General features: G+C 45.1%; 1 pseudogene; it reads left to right on the forward strand.

The window, feature by feature from the left end:
- The window catches only part of LOC149301633 (uncharacterized), a 70,613-nt pseudogene extending 65,819 nt beyond the window's left edge, over positions 1–4,794 (forward strand).
- The last annotated feature ends 10,978 nt before the right edge of the window (positions 4,795–15,772 follow it).

Consider the following 15,772-nt stretch of genomic DNA (forward strand, 5'->3'; position numbering starts at 1 on the left):
TGCAGGAATAGACATTCAAAGCACCCCCGAGAGATGGCTATCCAGCCTCTGTTTAAAGACCTCCAAAGAAAGAGACTCCACCAAACTCTGAGGGAGTATATTCCACTGTTGAAGAGCTCTTACTCTCAGGAAGTTCCTCCTAAAATTTAAGTGGAATCTCTTGTCCCTGTGGCTTGCATCCATTGTTCCATGTCCTTTTCTCTGGAGTAGCAGAAAGCAAGCCTGCTCCATCCAGAATATCACATCTCTTCAAATATTTGAACAGGGCTATCATATCCACTCTTAACCTTCTCTTCTCCAAGCTAAACATATCCAGCTCCCTAAGTCGTTCCTCAGAGAGCATGGTTTCCAGACCGTTCACCATTTTGGTTTCCTTCTTCTGGACATGCTCCAGCTTCTCAACATCTGTTTGAATTGTGGTGCCCAGAACTGGACACAGGATTATTGCAAGTGAGCCCTGACCAAAACAGAATAGAGTGGCACTATTACTTCCCCAGATCTTGACACTATACTCCTATTGATACAGCCTAGGATCACATTGGCCTTTTTAGCTGCTGCATCACACTGTTGACACATGTTCAACTTGTGCTCGGCTACCATTCCTAGTTCCCTTTCACACGTAATTTAATTGCCATAACAACCTCCTGTGGAATAGTGGAATTTCTAATTTATTGTTCTCCACTTTGTAAGGTTTCTAAATATCGAATCCTAAACTGCGAGTTCTGGAATTTTGTGGGAAGGAGCCATGGAGATTAATGCTTTTTGCCCCTAAATGGTCCTCAGCCCATTCCTGAGCATGTTTCCTGGCTTTTGTGGCCCCTCTTCCAGCCTTTTGAGGCTCTGGAGAGGCTTTCTGGGGAACAGACATCCTTTGGCCCTGCAATGGCTCAGAGATGGCCCAACAGTGGCAAAATGTCTTCCACTTTCCCAAAACGGATGCTGTGGGATATTAAGGGACAAAACATTATTCCATATTTTTAGGTGACACAATGTGAGGTTGCCTCTGAGATCCCCTGGGAGCCAATGTAATCCCCACCCCCAATAGTAATCCATCCCAGTCTTGGAGATGCCTTAAAGCTGTTTTAAGGCGCCTCTCTGGCATTTGACCCTCACCATAATTGGAATCCAGGTCCCAGCCCCCTTGTTCTCCCTTTCCTAATACATTATTTGTATATTGATTATCCTGCCATTCTCAACAAATGGGCTTCAAGGTGTCCCTTTTATGCATCACACACACAATGTGGGTGTGTTTCTGTCTGTGATAGAGAGATGGAGGGAATGTGAAAAACAGAAAAGCGGGAAAGAGATGCTCAAGGTGAGATGCTGAAGCAGTGCAGATGGGCAAGAGGGAAGGTTGGAGAGCGGATGAAGAAAGGGAAGGAGATCAGGCCCTTGGGAGCCAGGAGGGGAAGGCAGGAGCAAAGCCAGGATCTCCTAGCTCTGTGTGGAGAGGAAGGGACCTCTGGGAAGGGCCAGGAGAGGGGCCTTGGGGATTGGGAGGCAGCCACCAACCTCACAGATTTTAAGAACTGGTTTGAGTGAACTGTGAGAACATGGCTCAGGCCTTGTTTTCAGACATATTAAGGAGCTCCATATTGCAATTATCAGCAATGTATATGAAGAGAGGAAAGTTGACACAAAAATTCATTTTTCGCTAATGTTTCTTTTCCTACCTAAGCTTCCTTAGCTCCATGGTTGATTGAAGAAGTCCTTTGTTACCCAAAATGCTGGAGTCTAGGGAGGATACCCAGCAAGTGCTATGCTTTTAGAGGAATTAGCTGAATAGAACAAAATAGTTTTACTGGGGCAATAGTGACCTCTGGACTCAGCCAAGCTATAGCAGGTCCTGAATCAAACAAATATCCAGAGGGATTTGAAGTAGGTTTTTGTGTTTTATTTAGGGGGAAAGCAAAACACACAGACACATACAAATAAGTGTTCATACACACACGCAAGAACTAGGTAACAAAGATGGGAGTGGTGAATAGATGTAAGGCTTTGTTAATGGTGATACGTTATCTATCCAGCTCTTTCTTCCAATTGCTGAGGATTTGGAGTGGGAAGAGGTCAGTAGTTCCCGCGACAATTGGGGTTGGTGAGTGCATGGAGGTGCTTAGCCAAGAAAACAAACAGAGTGTCTGTCTGTAACTGGACTGACACTGAAGAGCAGCAAGTCTGGGCTGATATTTATAGTGAAATTGGTGCTTGGGGGCAGAAACCAAGGGTTCAGAAAGGTTTATATCACTTTAGAATATTTCCTGTGTGGGGGAAGAATGGTGTGAAACCGAATTGAATTCAGTGGGTGTTTGATGCAAATGCCTCACGTCCTTGTTGGCTCTGAATTTTGATTGCGTTCACAAGCCAATGTACATTGCAATCTGAGGTGATGCACCCAGATGCAGCTCAAAAATAACATAGCAGAGTACAGAAGCAAGTATCCAGATATAGGCATTGGCAATGACTGACCACTTTCCACACTAAAAATAAGTCACAAACACAATTGATTTCCTCGAAATCCTTGGAGGTTCTCTCTCTTGAGTTGCAAAACAATACAAATATTTGCAAGCTCTCCTCTCCAACTTCCATCAACTTCACCGTCTCCTGAACACACAACTCCAATCCAATCCGCATATGAGCTGCATACTGTATTGGTTGGGAGTCATCTCCTGGTGCCAAACAGCATGAATTGACCTCTGCAGTTAGCTTGCATCATGCCTTGGGCTCTGACTCAGCACTCTATGGCAGTCTCACAGGATATGATGCTGCCTGTCAATCAAAGTGGTTTTTTTGCACATGGTTAAAGGAATATTTTTTAACAGTCCTTTGACTATCTCCTTCTTCTGAATCATTCAAGGCAGTCCCCATTCTTTCTAGCTCCTATGAGTAAGGATGCAACCATTCAATGGATTTAGGGGCATAAGCAGCAGGGTCATACTTGGGTTACTCACAGCAACTTTATTAATTTAATCTCTAATAAGGAGGGGTTAATGAGGGATAAATCATGGGGCAACACCCCCCTCTCTTAACTCTGATTTTCAGTCTTGTCTGTCATTGTCCTTCTTTACAGAAAAACATTTGATTCATGAGAGAGTCCACAGAAGAAAGAAGTCACACAAATGCCAGCATTGTAGGAAACGTTTTGCTTACAAATCAATCCTTGTCATGCATCGGAGAGTCCACACCAGAGAGAAGCCATACAAATGCCAGCATTGTGGGAAATGTTTTTCATTGAAATCAAACCTAGTGACACATCAGAGAGTCCACACAGGAGAGAAGCCATACAAATGCCAGCATTGTGGGAAATGTTTTTATTCGAAGTCAGACCTAGTGAAACATCAGAGAATCCACACAGGAGAGAAGCCATATAAATGCCAGCATTGTGGGAAATGTTTCTCTCTGAAGTCAGTCCTAGTGACACATCAGAGAGTCCACTCAGGAGAGAAGCCATACAAATGCCAGCATTGTGGGAAATGTTTTTCTTGGAAGTCATACCTAGTGACACATCAGAGAGTCCACACCAGAGAGAAGCCATACAAATGCCAACATTGTGGGAAATGTTTTGCTCAGAAGTCAAACCTAGTGACACATCAGAGAGTCCACACAGGAGAGAAGCCATACAAATGCCAGTATTGTGGGAAATGTTTCTCTCTGAAGTCAGTCCTAGTGACACATCAGAGAGTCCACTCAGGAGAGAAGCCATACAAATGCCAGCATTGTGGGAAATGTTTTTCTTGGAAGTCATACCTAGTGACACATCAGAGAGTCCACACCAGAGAGAAGCCATACAAATGCCAGCATTGTGGGAAATGTTTTGCTCAGAAGTCAAACCTAGTGACACATCAGAGAGTCCACACAGGAGAGAAGCCATACAAATGCCAGTATTGTGGGAAATGTTTTTCTTGGAAGTCCATGCTAGTGACACATCAGAGAGTCCACACAGGAGAGAAGCCAAACAAATGCCAGCATTGTGGGAAATGTTTTTCTACGAAGTCAGGCCAAGTGACCCATCAGAGAGTCCACACAGGAGAGAAGCCATACAAATGCCAGCATTGTGGGAAATGTTTTTCTCAGATGTCAGACCTAGTGAAACATCAGAGAATCCACACAGGAGAGAAGCCATATAAATGCCAGCATTGTGGGAAATGTTTTTCTCAGATGTCAGACCTAGTGATACATCAGAGAATCCACACAGGAGAGAAGCCATACAAATGCCAGCATTGTGGGAAACGTTTTTCTGACAAGTCAGCCCAAGTGAAACATGAGAGAGGCCACACAGGGGAGAAGCTACAGAAATCCCAGTAATGAACTAACATTATATTTGTCAAGAAGGAGTACAAAGAATATATTTTTAATCCTGTCGTAATAAGAAAAGGCCCTTATGATTTTATTTGCTTTGTCTGTCCATATGTCTGTTTATGTTTTAAAGTCATATTTGTTTAAGTTTAGGTTTTAATTGCTAATAGTATAGGTAATTGCTTTGGGTTGTCAATTTGGCTGGGGATTGTGGGTCGTGATATTGGTTAGATAAATGAGGAGTGAGATTTGTTGCAGCTGGATAGAATAGTTACAGAAATGATATCTTTTGCAAAGTGTGAGATGTTGTTTGAAGAAAATTTTGGGGTATTAACAGAAAGGGCTAGTTTGTGGGAATGGCAAAGGGGGCCTTGTTACCTGTGGGGCATAGACTGTGGGAATTGGGGGTGAGGCTAGGTTTGGAAGAGGGTGATGTTGAACGTTTGGGGTTTTAATGTATTGTTTGTATTGTAGTGGGCAGTTCTGGCTTAAACACTGGATTTCTGTGTGTTCTCAATAAAGTTCTTTGCTATTTCAACACATTGGACTCTTTGATGCACAGAAGTTCTGAATTTGCCCAAACTGACCCTTTTTTCTCTCCTCAGTCCTCAGCTCCATTCCCAGCCATAAGAACAGAAGGGGCACACACACACATACGTGCACAGAAACACACAAACATACAGGATACACAGAGACAGCTATATTTCAAAACTAATGTCTTCCTTTCCTGTCTTTCCCTCCTGAGTCCAGCTCTGCACCTTGGCCTCCATTGCAATCTCCTCAAAGGAAGAAATGAGGGAAGGAAGGGGAGGCTGCTGAACCCCTGGCACATACCTTCCTTTCCTGCAAAGGCTGCCAGCAGAATAAGCAGCAGCATCTAGGACCTGGCAATCCCTGCGAATGCTAAGGAGGGGCCTTTGGGGGCATCTATGTATGCACAGTCTCAGCTCCTGAAGCCATGGCTGCCCTCACAGTCTGTTCTTAGGGAGGGAGGAAGTGAGGAGAGCCCTTGTTCATTCAGAGGAATGGCTGCAGGGTCTTCTGGGGGGCCCTTGGGGGTTATAAGAAGGAAGGAAACCCCTCTTCTTCTCCCAAAGAAAGGCAGGGGGCCTGCCAGGTCTCCTCTCCCTCTTTCGTTCCCTGCCCCCTACTAGGAGGATTCCTTGGGTCCCAGGTACTTGGGGGGTTATTATGAGAATAGACGCTGTGGGGACCATTGGAGAGAGGCATGGCCATGGAGGGGAGGGGGTTTTGGACTTCATCTCCCAGAAGCCTCAGCCAATCACCGCACATATGCAAATTTCCTTCCTACCTCAGTAGTCTACAGTCAATCTGAATAGACTTCCAGAGCCCCACAAAGGCTCCTGCTTCCTCTTTGTCCCTCAGCCAATCACCATCCACATGCAAATTTCCTTCCTACCTCATAATGCCCTCCCTGACAGCTTGGCCAATGATCTGAGATTCTGGGAGCTGAAGTCCAAAACATCTGGAGGGCTGGAGTTTGAGGACCCCTGCTTTAAATGATAAGACCTGACTTGGATGCCAACATTATTGCAGAGGCCATAGGTCAGGGGTCCAGTGACTCTGTGAATACTGGATCACTTTGAATCTGTGAGTACGAAGGAGGTGGTCACGCTCCCTGGAAATGAGAAGAAGACAACTTTCCCTCTGGATCCTTGCCCTTCATGGCTGGTCATCCAAGGAGGAGATGCACTTAGGACTCACCTGAGATATATCATAGATGCATCTCTTAGGGAGGGCTATTTTCCATCTTGCTTAAAAGAAGCGGTGTTACGGCTGTTTATGGAAAAGCCCTCCCTAGATCCCTTGGAGATGAACAATTACAGACCGGTCTCCCATCTTCTATTTCTAAACAACATGATTGAGAGGGCAGTTGCTCTTCAACTCCAAGCGGTCTTGGATGAAATGGATTATCTGGACCCATTTCAAACTGGCTTCAGGGTGGGATACAGAGTCGAAACTGTTATGGCCGCCTTAGTAGATGATCTTTGCTTGAGCATCGACATGTGAAGTGTGACCCTGTTGATGCTTTTGGATCTCACAGAGGCCTTCGATACCATTGACCATGGCATCCTTATGGAAAGCCTGAGGGAATTGGGGATCAAGGGCAATGCGTTGCAGTGGTTCTGGTCCTATCTCTCAGGCAGATTCCAGATGGAGATGCTTGGAGACAGTTGCTCCTCTAAAAGGGAGCTTAAATCTGGCGTTCCTCGGGGCGTCGTCCTGTCACAAATTCTGTTTTTTCTTAAACCTTAAAAACCAACTTCAAAAATTCAAGGTCACATGGGATGTAAAAGGGCAACATTACATAAAAACAGGGATGGACTCAGAAGACAGAGATACCTTCTTTGCACCAGTTCAGTCCTCGAAAGGGAATCCTATTACAAAGGAAGGCCCACTTCTGCTCCAAAGTGGTTGAGATCAGATATAAGTGGGGCCATTGTTCTTCAAAAGGCAGAGGAAGATTCCCCCCTGCAAAACCTTCTAGATTGATCAGCGAGCTTTTCCATAAACCAAAAATCCCAAAATCGAGACCACCAATCAGTCATATTGACCTTTCCAGTTTTCCCAGCCCTGGCAATTTCAATCCTGTCCAATGCCAACAAAAATGCAACAATATCTTTATTGTGTAATGTCTTGTTTTCATTAATAAACACTGAAAGCAATAAAAGTTCTGGAGAAGGGACAATCTTTTGATCACTGATTTCTGAAACTAAGTTAACTACTGAATGCCAAAATGCAAATACACTTGGACAATCGGACCACATGCGCAGGAAGGTACCTCTAGTATTACATCCTCTCCAACAGCATCAGATGGGGCTCTTAGTAAGGCCTGCAAGTTGTCATGGTGTCAGGTACCATCTATGCACAACTTTAAGGATGCTTTCTTTTAATGCTGTTTAACATCTACATGAAACCGCTGCGAGAGATCATCCAGAGGCATGGGGCGGGTGCTATCAGTATCCTCATGACACCCAGAGATATCTCAGCGGCATCTCCCCTCTGAATGAATGTCTTGGGGCAGTAATGGGCTGGATGAGGAAAAACAGACTGAAACTGAATCCAGATTAAACGGAGGTGCTGATTGTTGGAGGTCCTAATCCAGGTATGGAGGTTTGCCAACTGGTCCTGGAAGCGGTTGCACTTCCCCTAAATGACTGTGTTTGGGGGTGCTCCTGAATCTGTCGCTCCAGATGTCAGCTCAGATAGATGTGACAGCAAGGAGTGCCTGTTATCAGCTTTGGCTGATACGCCAACTGCGTCTCTTCCTGGAACCTGAGGACATGAAAACTATGATGCATGCGCTGGTAACCTCATGCCTTGACTTCCGCAATGAGCTCTACATAGGGCTATCCTTGCACTTAGTACGGAAACTCCAACTAATCCAAAATATGGCAGCCAGAGTGGTCAATGGAATATCTAGAGGTGTCCATATCAGACCTATAATGGCTGCTCATTAATTTCCTGGGACAGTACAAGGTCTTGGTTATAACCTTTAAAGCCCTCCATGCCTTGGGTCCATCTTACTTACGGGATCGCCTTCTCCCATACAATCTGCCCCACACTTTAAGGTCCTCTAGTAAAAACTTACTGCAGCCAGCAATAACAAGGCTCTCTGCAGTTACACAGAGGACCTTCTCCCAAGTTATGGAACAGCCTCCAGAAGAGATCCGATATATCAACAGTCTTTAAGGCTTTAAAAAGCTCATCAAGACATATCTCTTTCCAGATTAGCATTCCAGCAATCTCTTATTAATTGAATTGTTCAGCAACTGCTCTAACTGTTTCTGCCCTATTTTTAATAATTGTTTTCATACTTGTTTAAGAATTTAATTCTATTTTATTGTGGATGGGAGGAATTGGGAGGGTTTGGGACCAAACAATGACAAGTTGTTATTGTGTTTTACCAGTGCTTTTACTGTTAGCTGCTTTGATCTGTTTTTAGAAGCCTTTAGAAGCCTTTGAGGCACCTTTGTCACATGTGAGGGTTGCCTGGCAGGCGGAGTGCCCACACAGATGGCAACCCTTGCAAGTGATGAGGGTGCCGCAGCTGCAGCGCACCCACCAGACGCGGCGCATAACGGTGATGTTGCAGATGTGCCACCTCCAAACGGGGCGGCGCAACTGCAACGTACCCGTGCCATCGCTGGCTCTTTGGGGTGACAGAAGTGCACCGCAAAAAGGAGCTGCTTCCGTGCACTCCTTTTTTGCTCTGCAACAGCGCTGCTCAATTTGGTTGTTGCGGCACTTCTGCAGAGGAAAGAGTGACACCGGGGATGCACCTCTTTCTGGCGGCCTGTACCCCGCCTTAGTATGTTTCACAAGTTTTGTTGCTTGTAAATATTTGTATTTGTCAAGTCTCTTCATTGTATCTGTGTTATTGTTGTTGGTCCTATGTGGGTTTTTTTCTTTTAGCACCAAAGTTAAAAAAAATGTAGTATCCTGGAATCTAGAAAGCATATCCAGGAGAAGGTGTTTTGGCCACACTGTAAACAATAACATCCAAAATGCACAAAACAGTGGTGCCTTTCTCCCGTTTGATTTTTAACACTTTTGATCATAGAACTGTAGAGTTGGAAGAGACCGCAGGGGCCATCCAGTCCAACGCCATTCTGCCATGCAGGAACTTTCAATCAAAGCATCCCTGACAGATGGCCATCCAACCTCTGTTTAAAGACCTCCAAGGAGGAAGACTCCACCAAAATCTCTGAGGGAGTTTGCTCCACTGTCGAACAGCCCTTACTGTCAGAAAGTCCCTCCTAATGTTGAACTGGAATCTCTTTTCTTTTGCATTCATCCATTGCTCCGGGTCCTAGTCTCTGGAGCAGCAGAAAACAAGCTTGCTCTCTCCTCAATATGACATCCCGTCAAGTATTTAAACAGGGCTATCATATCACCTCTTAACTTTCTCTTCCCCAGGCTAAACATCCCAAGCTCCCTAAGGCCTTCCTCATAGGGTTTCATGGTTTCCAGACCCTTCACCATTTTAGTCGCCCTCCTGATAAAAATCTGATAAAGAAGACCCTCTATTTTTTCATGATGATGATGATGGACCTCTCTATCTACAGATTTCTTTACCCATGGATTGAACCATCCAAAGCTTGAAAACATAGAAACACAATGTAAATTCCAAGAGCAACTCTTGTTTTTGCCATTTTATATAACAGACGTTGCTTTTGTTGTTGTTGTTGTTATTGCGTGTCTACAAGTCATTTTGAATTTATGGTGACCCTAAGGCAGACCTATCACAGGGTTTCCTTGGCAAATGTCTTCAGAATAGCTTTCCCATTGCCTTTCCCTGAGGCTGAGAGAGTGTCCTCCAATGGGCTTCCATGGGATTCCCAATCTGATCTGCAGAGTCATAGTTCAGCTATGCTCAAACCACACACTGGCTCCTATATTATGGACACCATTTCACTGGGCCATTTCATTTCATGGACTAGGCCCAGCTTTCTCATCCATGGAAATCATTTTGCAAGCCCCCTTCTCCTCCTCCATTTCCAGGCCCAGCTCCTTCTGAATGCCCCCCAACTCTCCCAGTTTGGCAGGGACCCTCCCCTGGTTCATCCTCTGCCCTCCCACCTTTTCAGATGCTCTTCAAATGCCACAGTTTCCTCCTCCTCCTGCCATTTTTCCCCTTCTCTTGAGCTCACTGCCATTGCTGCAAACTGAGTCCAAAGGGCAAAAGGAGTCTGCCCTCCATGAAGACAGCCAAGGAGAAAGGAGAAGAGGGGCCCTTCCCAGAGGCTCAGGCAAAAGCAAACAGCTGCAGCCTCTCCTAGTTTGCCTCTCCTTCCTCAGCAATAACCTTGTAATCTTGATCATACTCTGAGGTTCCATGGTCACAGCGTCCCTTTGATTTTCTGGGATCCCCGCCCCCCCAAAAAAATCTCATGGCCCCACAGAGTCTCCCAAGAAAGGAGAGGACTAGACACACAAAGAGACACACTTCCTTCCTTTTGGCCAAAGGAGCCAGGCCTCCTTCTCTTTCTGGAGCCTCAGGAGAGAAAGCGATACCTCTGTTCAACTGGGGCCTAAGAGAAGGTTCTGGAACATTCTCCATAGTCACAAACAGCACAAAATGGCCCCCAGAACATAAAATGGCCACTGGAACACAAAATGGCTGCCTCTGTCTAAGCGCTTGGCAGTTGGCAGTTTGAGGACTTCAAAGGAGAGAGAGAGACTGAGAGGAAGAGTGGAAGGGGGTCCTGGAGGGAGGGGCCTTGGGAGATATTGCCAGAACCTGTTATTGAGATCAGTTATAATGCTGTATATATTCAGTTGCTATATAATCACTTCATGTATGTTTTGAGATATCTGATCTATATTGTTCTGTTAGCTAAGATGTTGGGGGGGTGGGGAGAGTATATGGGGAGAATATTAAAGTTGGTGTTAGTTTCTAAGTGGGGCCCTGTTAACTGCTTTGGAGTGTTGTTTTAGACAACTAGCTGGCAATGTTGCAAATGTCTTGAGTGAGGCTGGGTTGTGATGGGGACCTGGCTAAGTGTTGTGGGGTGGGGAACTAGCAGGGGGAGAAAGGAGGGGGCAATTTTGTATGTAGAACGCTGTGTAAATTTACAGCGCCTTATAAATAAAGGTTAATCATAATAATAATAATAATTTTAAAAGTGTACATTTTTCTCTGAAGCCTCAGACTCTGCAAAAAAGTGTTACAGATCACTACTGCAATGCTCTCACAATAGACTTTCTACTTTTGGTATACATTTGGTTGTGGGCCATTGATCAGAGGATTCCAACCTCACAGATATAGAGCCTTCCTGAGATATTCGGTGTTCGCTTCCTAACAAAGGGGTTTTTGGCCTCATAAAGGATTTGGGTCAAAAGAGGAGGGGTCTCTAATAGGAGGGCCACTGAGACGACGATTGTCCCCCAAACTACGCCAAAAGTAGCTCCTTTGGGAGGTTTTAAAATCAAGTGAATGTACATGAACTGAAAAGATATAACCTTATAACTGATCTTAATAACAGGTTCTGACACCTAGTGAGACATCAGAGAGTAGTAGTAGCCTTTCCTCTTGCCAATGGGATTTACAGTGTATTCCTGGACTGTATCTCCCAGCATCCACATGGCCAGAGAGAGGAGGGTCCTGCCCTGCATAGGGCTGCCATTTCATGGGTCTTAGGCTCTGGGAATGTGTGCCTTTGGCCAGTGTCCGTGTGGCTGGGGCTCCAGGGCCCCTCAGTCCCTCCTGCCTTCTTCCATATTAACTGCAGGAGGAGCCTGTGAGGGTGGGGCAGGGGGAGGGGCCTTCCAACTCCTTTGCCCTCATTGGCCAGAATGAAGAAGGGGAGGAGCTTCTGCCTCTCTATTTAGCTCTGTGCAAGGAAGGGTGAATGAGGAGCAGAGAGTGAGAAGGGGTCAGAGACAGACAAGGAGGAAGGAGAGAGACAAAGACAAGGAGGGAGGGAAGGCAGGAAGGCAGGAAGGAGAGGAGAGGAGAGGAGAGGAGAGGAGAGGAGAGGAGAGGAGAGGGACAAGGCCTGGAAGAGGTAGGCTTTACTGATGTGCTGAGGCCTCCAACTGCCAAGCGCTGAGGCAGAGGAGGCCATTTTGTGTTCTGGCGGCCATTTTGTGCTGCTTGTGACTCTGAGGAATAATGTTCCAGAACCTTCTCTGAGCCTCAGTTGAACAGAGGCTTCTCTTTCTCTCCTGAGGCTCCAGAGTCAGAAGGAGGCCAGGCTCCTTGGGCCAAAAGGAAGGAAGTGTGTCTCTTTTCTGAGAGGGTTTTCTTATTACACAGCTCTGCTCCTTCTGGGGAACAAGGGTTTTAAAAGGGATCAGAAATGGGGAGGATAGTTTAAATACAAGCCTTATTCTTATTCTTCACAAACATTGGGCTTTGGCTCCTAAGAGGAGGCTAGTCCCCAAAAAGGCCAAAAGTAGCTTCTTTGGGAGGTTTTAAAAGCCTCCCCAGTTTCCTTATTAAGAGATTTTTAGGCAAGAAGGAAGGAGGCAGACCAGAATAACTCATATTGCCACGAATGAAACAAACAAACAAATAACAACAAAAATAAGGATTAGGCACTAAAACAAATTACTTATTTTTTTAAAGGAAAACCATTATTAGGAGGGTAAAAAGAAGAATTGGGTGCTTTCTATCCTTTTAAAACCGACTCACGCTGTATCTACACTGCAGAAATAATCCACTTTGAAACCGCATTAACTCTCCTAGCTCCATCCTATGGAATCCTGGGATTTGTAGTTCATTGTGGCATCAGCTATCTGTCACAGAAGGCTAAGTGGCCCAAAGGTAAAATCCCAGGATTCCATAGCACTGAAAGGTTTAAGTGGTGCCAAAGTACTTTATTTCTATAGTGTGGATGCAGCCTCCTTGGGAAAGTGGCTGATGCTGGGGAAAAGCACTGGGGACCTCCAAAGGTTTCAGCAGATTATTTATTTATTTATTTATTTATTTATTTTTGGAGCACTCATTTCACATCTAGCTACGGGGACATAACCAGGGCCCTCTCCAATTCCCCATCCCCTGATCCCCCACCACCCTAAGAAGGCATGGAGTATCTATGCTAGGTCCAGGGGGCATTGTTTGGTGCAGACGGAGAAAGGGGATATCCACCTCTGCATCGGCCCAAAGGAGGCATATGTCACCTGCATATGTCACAAGCAGGATTCTGTTCTCTGTCTCTTTGAGTGCTGCAGGGTTTCTTGCCAAGCCAATCCTAACCCTGGTCCCTTTTCTCAGGAACTTCATCTCGGACTCCTTGTATACGGCTTTGGGGCCTCTCTTGCTGGAAGTGACCAAGTGCAGGGCCACCAGGACCCCCTGCCCACCTGATGGCCGACACAGAGGCCAAGCGGAGGGAGTTGGGCTCCAACAGAATGAGACTGCCCAGGAACAACAGCTCTTTGGTAAGTTGCCCTCCTGACTATTCATTTCATCTGTGTCTGGGCCGGCTCATGAAAGCCAGCAGAGAACATACTGTCCCAGTTTGGCCTAGAGAGTCCTGGTTAATCCTTTGTCACCTCATTTTTTCAGGGGCTTTGGAAATGTCCTATTTCTCTCTGCTCCTCCCACTTTCCCCCTTCTTCTCAGGTCAGTTCAGTTGCTGCAAAACGTGTTACAAGTTCAAAATAGTGTGCATCCCATCAACTCAAAAGAGGGGAGAGGGGAGGCGAAAAGGTGGCACGGTCTAGCCCTTCCCAGGAGTCGGATGCACAAGCAAACTACTGTACCCTTCCTCGCTTGTGTGATCTTCATTGGCCATCTTGATCCCCTTCTGGTGTTGCTTGTCCACATGTGTCTTCTTTTCCCCGTCTGTGAAATGCTGGGGGCTATAGAAGAATATCTCTGGACCTAAATTGAAGGTGGGCCCAGTGGCCCTCAAGCCATGAGTACTCCCCAGAACTGTTTTTTAAAAATGAAATTTGCCTCTGAAATTAGGTGAGATATGGCTAAATGCACTATAATTCATTGGTGACTAAATGTACTATACATGTTGGGATAGTCAGTATCCTAATCAATCAATAATATCTCAGACATGGCCTAAATTATATTCTTTATTATATTGTATATTATACTGAAAGGATTCAAGACAAACTGGATCTCAAATGCTGTAGCTTTTTGCTTGCTTACAGAATTTAAAGTTTATTTCCTGGACTGAATTCTGAAGTATTGAAATAATATTTGCAATGCACCATGTGTTTTCCTCCACTTTTGTTTAGTCACTCTCTGGATGAGGGCTATTTTCTGTTGCAGGTGACCTTTGCGGATGTGGCAGTATATTTCACCAAGGAGGAATGGAAACTATTGACAAAGAAGCAGAAACTTATGTACAGTTCCGTTATGATAGAAAATTATGAGAATGTGGCCTTTGTGGGTAAGGAACTTGAATCCATTGCCCTTCCTGTGAAGACTGAGGGCCCTTTCATAATCTACTGTCAGAGCGCTATGATTCCCCTTTAGAATGATAGAATCAAAGAGTTGAAATAGACCACAAGGAGCATCCGGTTGAATCCTCTGCCATGCAGGAATAGACATTCAAAGCACCCCCGAGAGATGGCCATCCAGCCTCTCTTTAAAGACCTCCAAAGAAAGAGACTCCACCAAACTCTGAGGGAGTATATTCCACTGTTGAAGAGCTCTTACTCTCAGCAAGTTCCTCCTACAGTTTAAGTGGAATCTCTTGTCCCTGTGGCTTGCATCCATTGTTCCATGTCCTTTTCTCTGGAGTAGCAGAAAGCAAGCTTGCTCCATCCTGAATATGACATCTCTTCAAATATTTGAACAGGGCTGTCTTATACACTCTTAACCTTCTCTTCTCCAAGCTAAACATATCCAGCTCCCTAAGTTGTTCCTCAGAGAGCATGGTTTCCAGATTGTTCAACATTTTGGTTTCTTTCTTCTGGACATGCTCCAGCTTCTCAACATCTGTTTGAATTGTGGTGCCCAGAACTGGACACAGGATTATTGCAAGTGAGCCCTGACCAAAACAGAATAGAGTGGCACTATTACTTTCCTTGATCTTGACACTATACTCCTATTGATACAGCCTAGGATCACATTGGCCTTTTTAGCTGATGCATCACACCATTGACACATGTTCAACTTGTGCTCTACTACCATTCCTAGTTCCCTTTTATATGTAATTTAACTGTCATAACAACTTCCTGTGGAATCTTGGAATTTCTAGTTTTAGTGAGGCACTATTGTTCTCCACTTTTTAAGGATTCTAAATATCAAATCCTAAACTGCCAATTCTGTAATTTTGTGGGAAGGAGCCATGGAGATTAATGCTTTTTGCCTCCAAATGGTCCTTATGCCATTCCTGATCAAGTTTCCTGGCTTTTGTAGCCCCTCTTCCAGCCTTTTTTGGCTCTGAAGAGGCTGTTTTAATGCTCATCCCTGGCACTTGACCCTCACTAATATCAAAAACCAGGTAGCAGACCCCTTGTTCTGCCTTTCCTAATGCATTAGTTGTATATTGATTGCCCTGCCTTTCTCAAGAAATGAACCTCAAAGTGTCCCTTTTATGCATCACACTCTGTGGATGTGTGTCTGTGATAGAGCGATGGAGGCAATGTGAAAAACAGAAAGGCAGGAAAGAGATGCTGAGGGTTAAATGGTAAAGCAGTGCAGATGGGCAAGAGGGAAGGTTGGAGATCGGAGGGAGAAAGGGAAGGGGATCAAGCCTCTGGGAGCCAGGAGGGGAAGGCAGGAGCAAAGCCAGGATTGCCTAGCTCTGTGCGGAGAGGAAGGGACCTCTGGGAAGGGCCAGAAGAGGGGCCTTGGGGATTGGGAGGCAGCCACCAACCATTCAGATAATAATAATAGGTTTTATTTGTATTTACCTGTAAAATAGCCACAAAACAACAATAGCATCTTTTTACACACAGTAAAAAAACAAGTTGCTTAAAACTCAATTTGGGACAAATAAAAACATTGTATAAAATGCACAATTGCGATCAGAAGTGGGATTTC

The sequence above is a fragment of the Sceloporus occidentalis genome, unplaced genomic scaffold (assembly GCF_023333645.1).
Source record: "Sceloporus occidentalis isolate IW3139 unplaced genomic scaffold, rSceOcc1.0.p SCAF_21, whole genome shotgun sequence".
Lineage (NCBI taxonomy): Eukaryota > Metazoa > Chordata > Lepidosauria > Squamata > Phrynosomatidae > Sceloporus > Sceloporus occidentalis.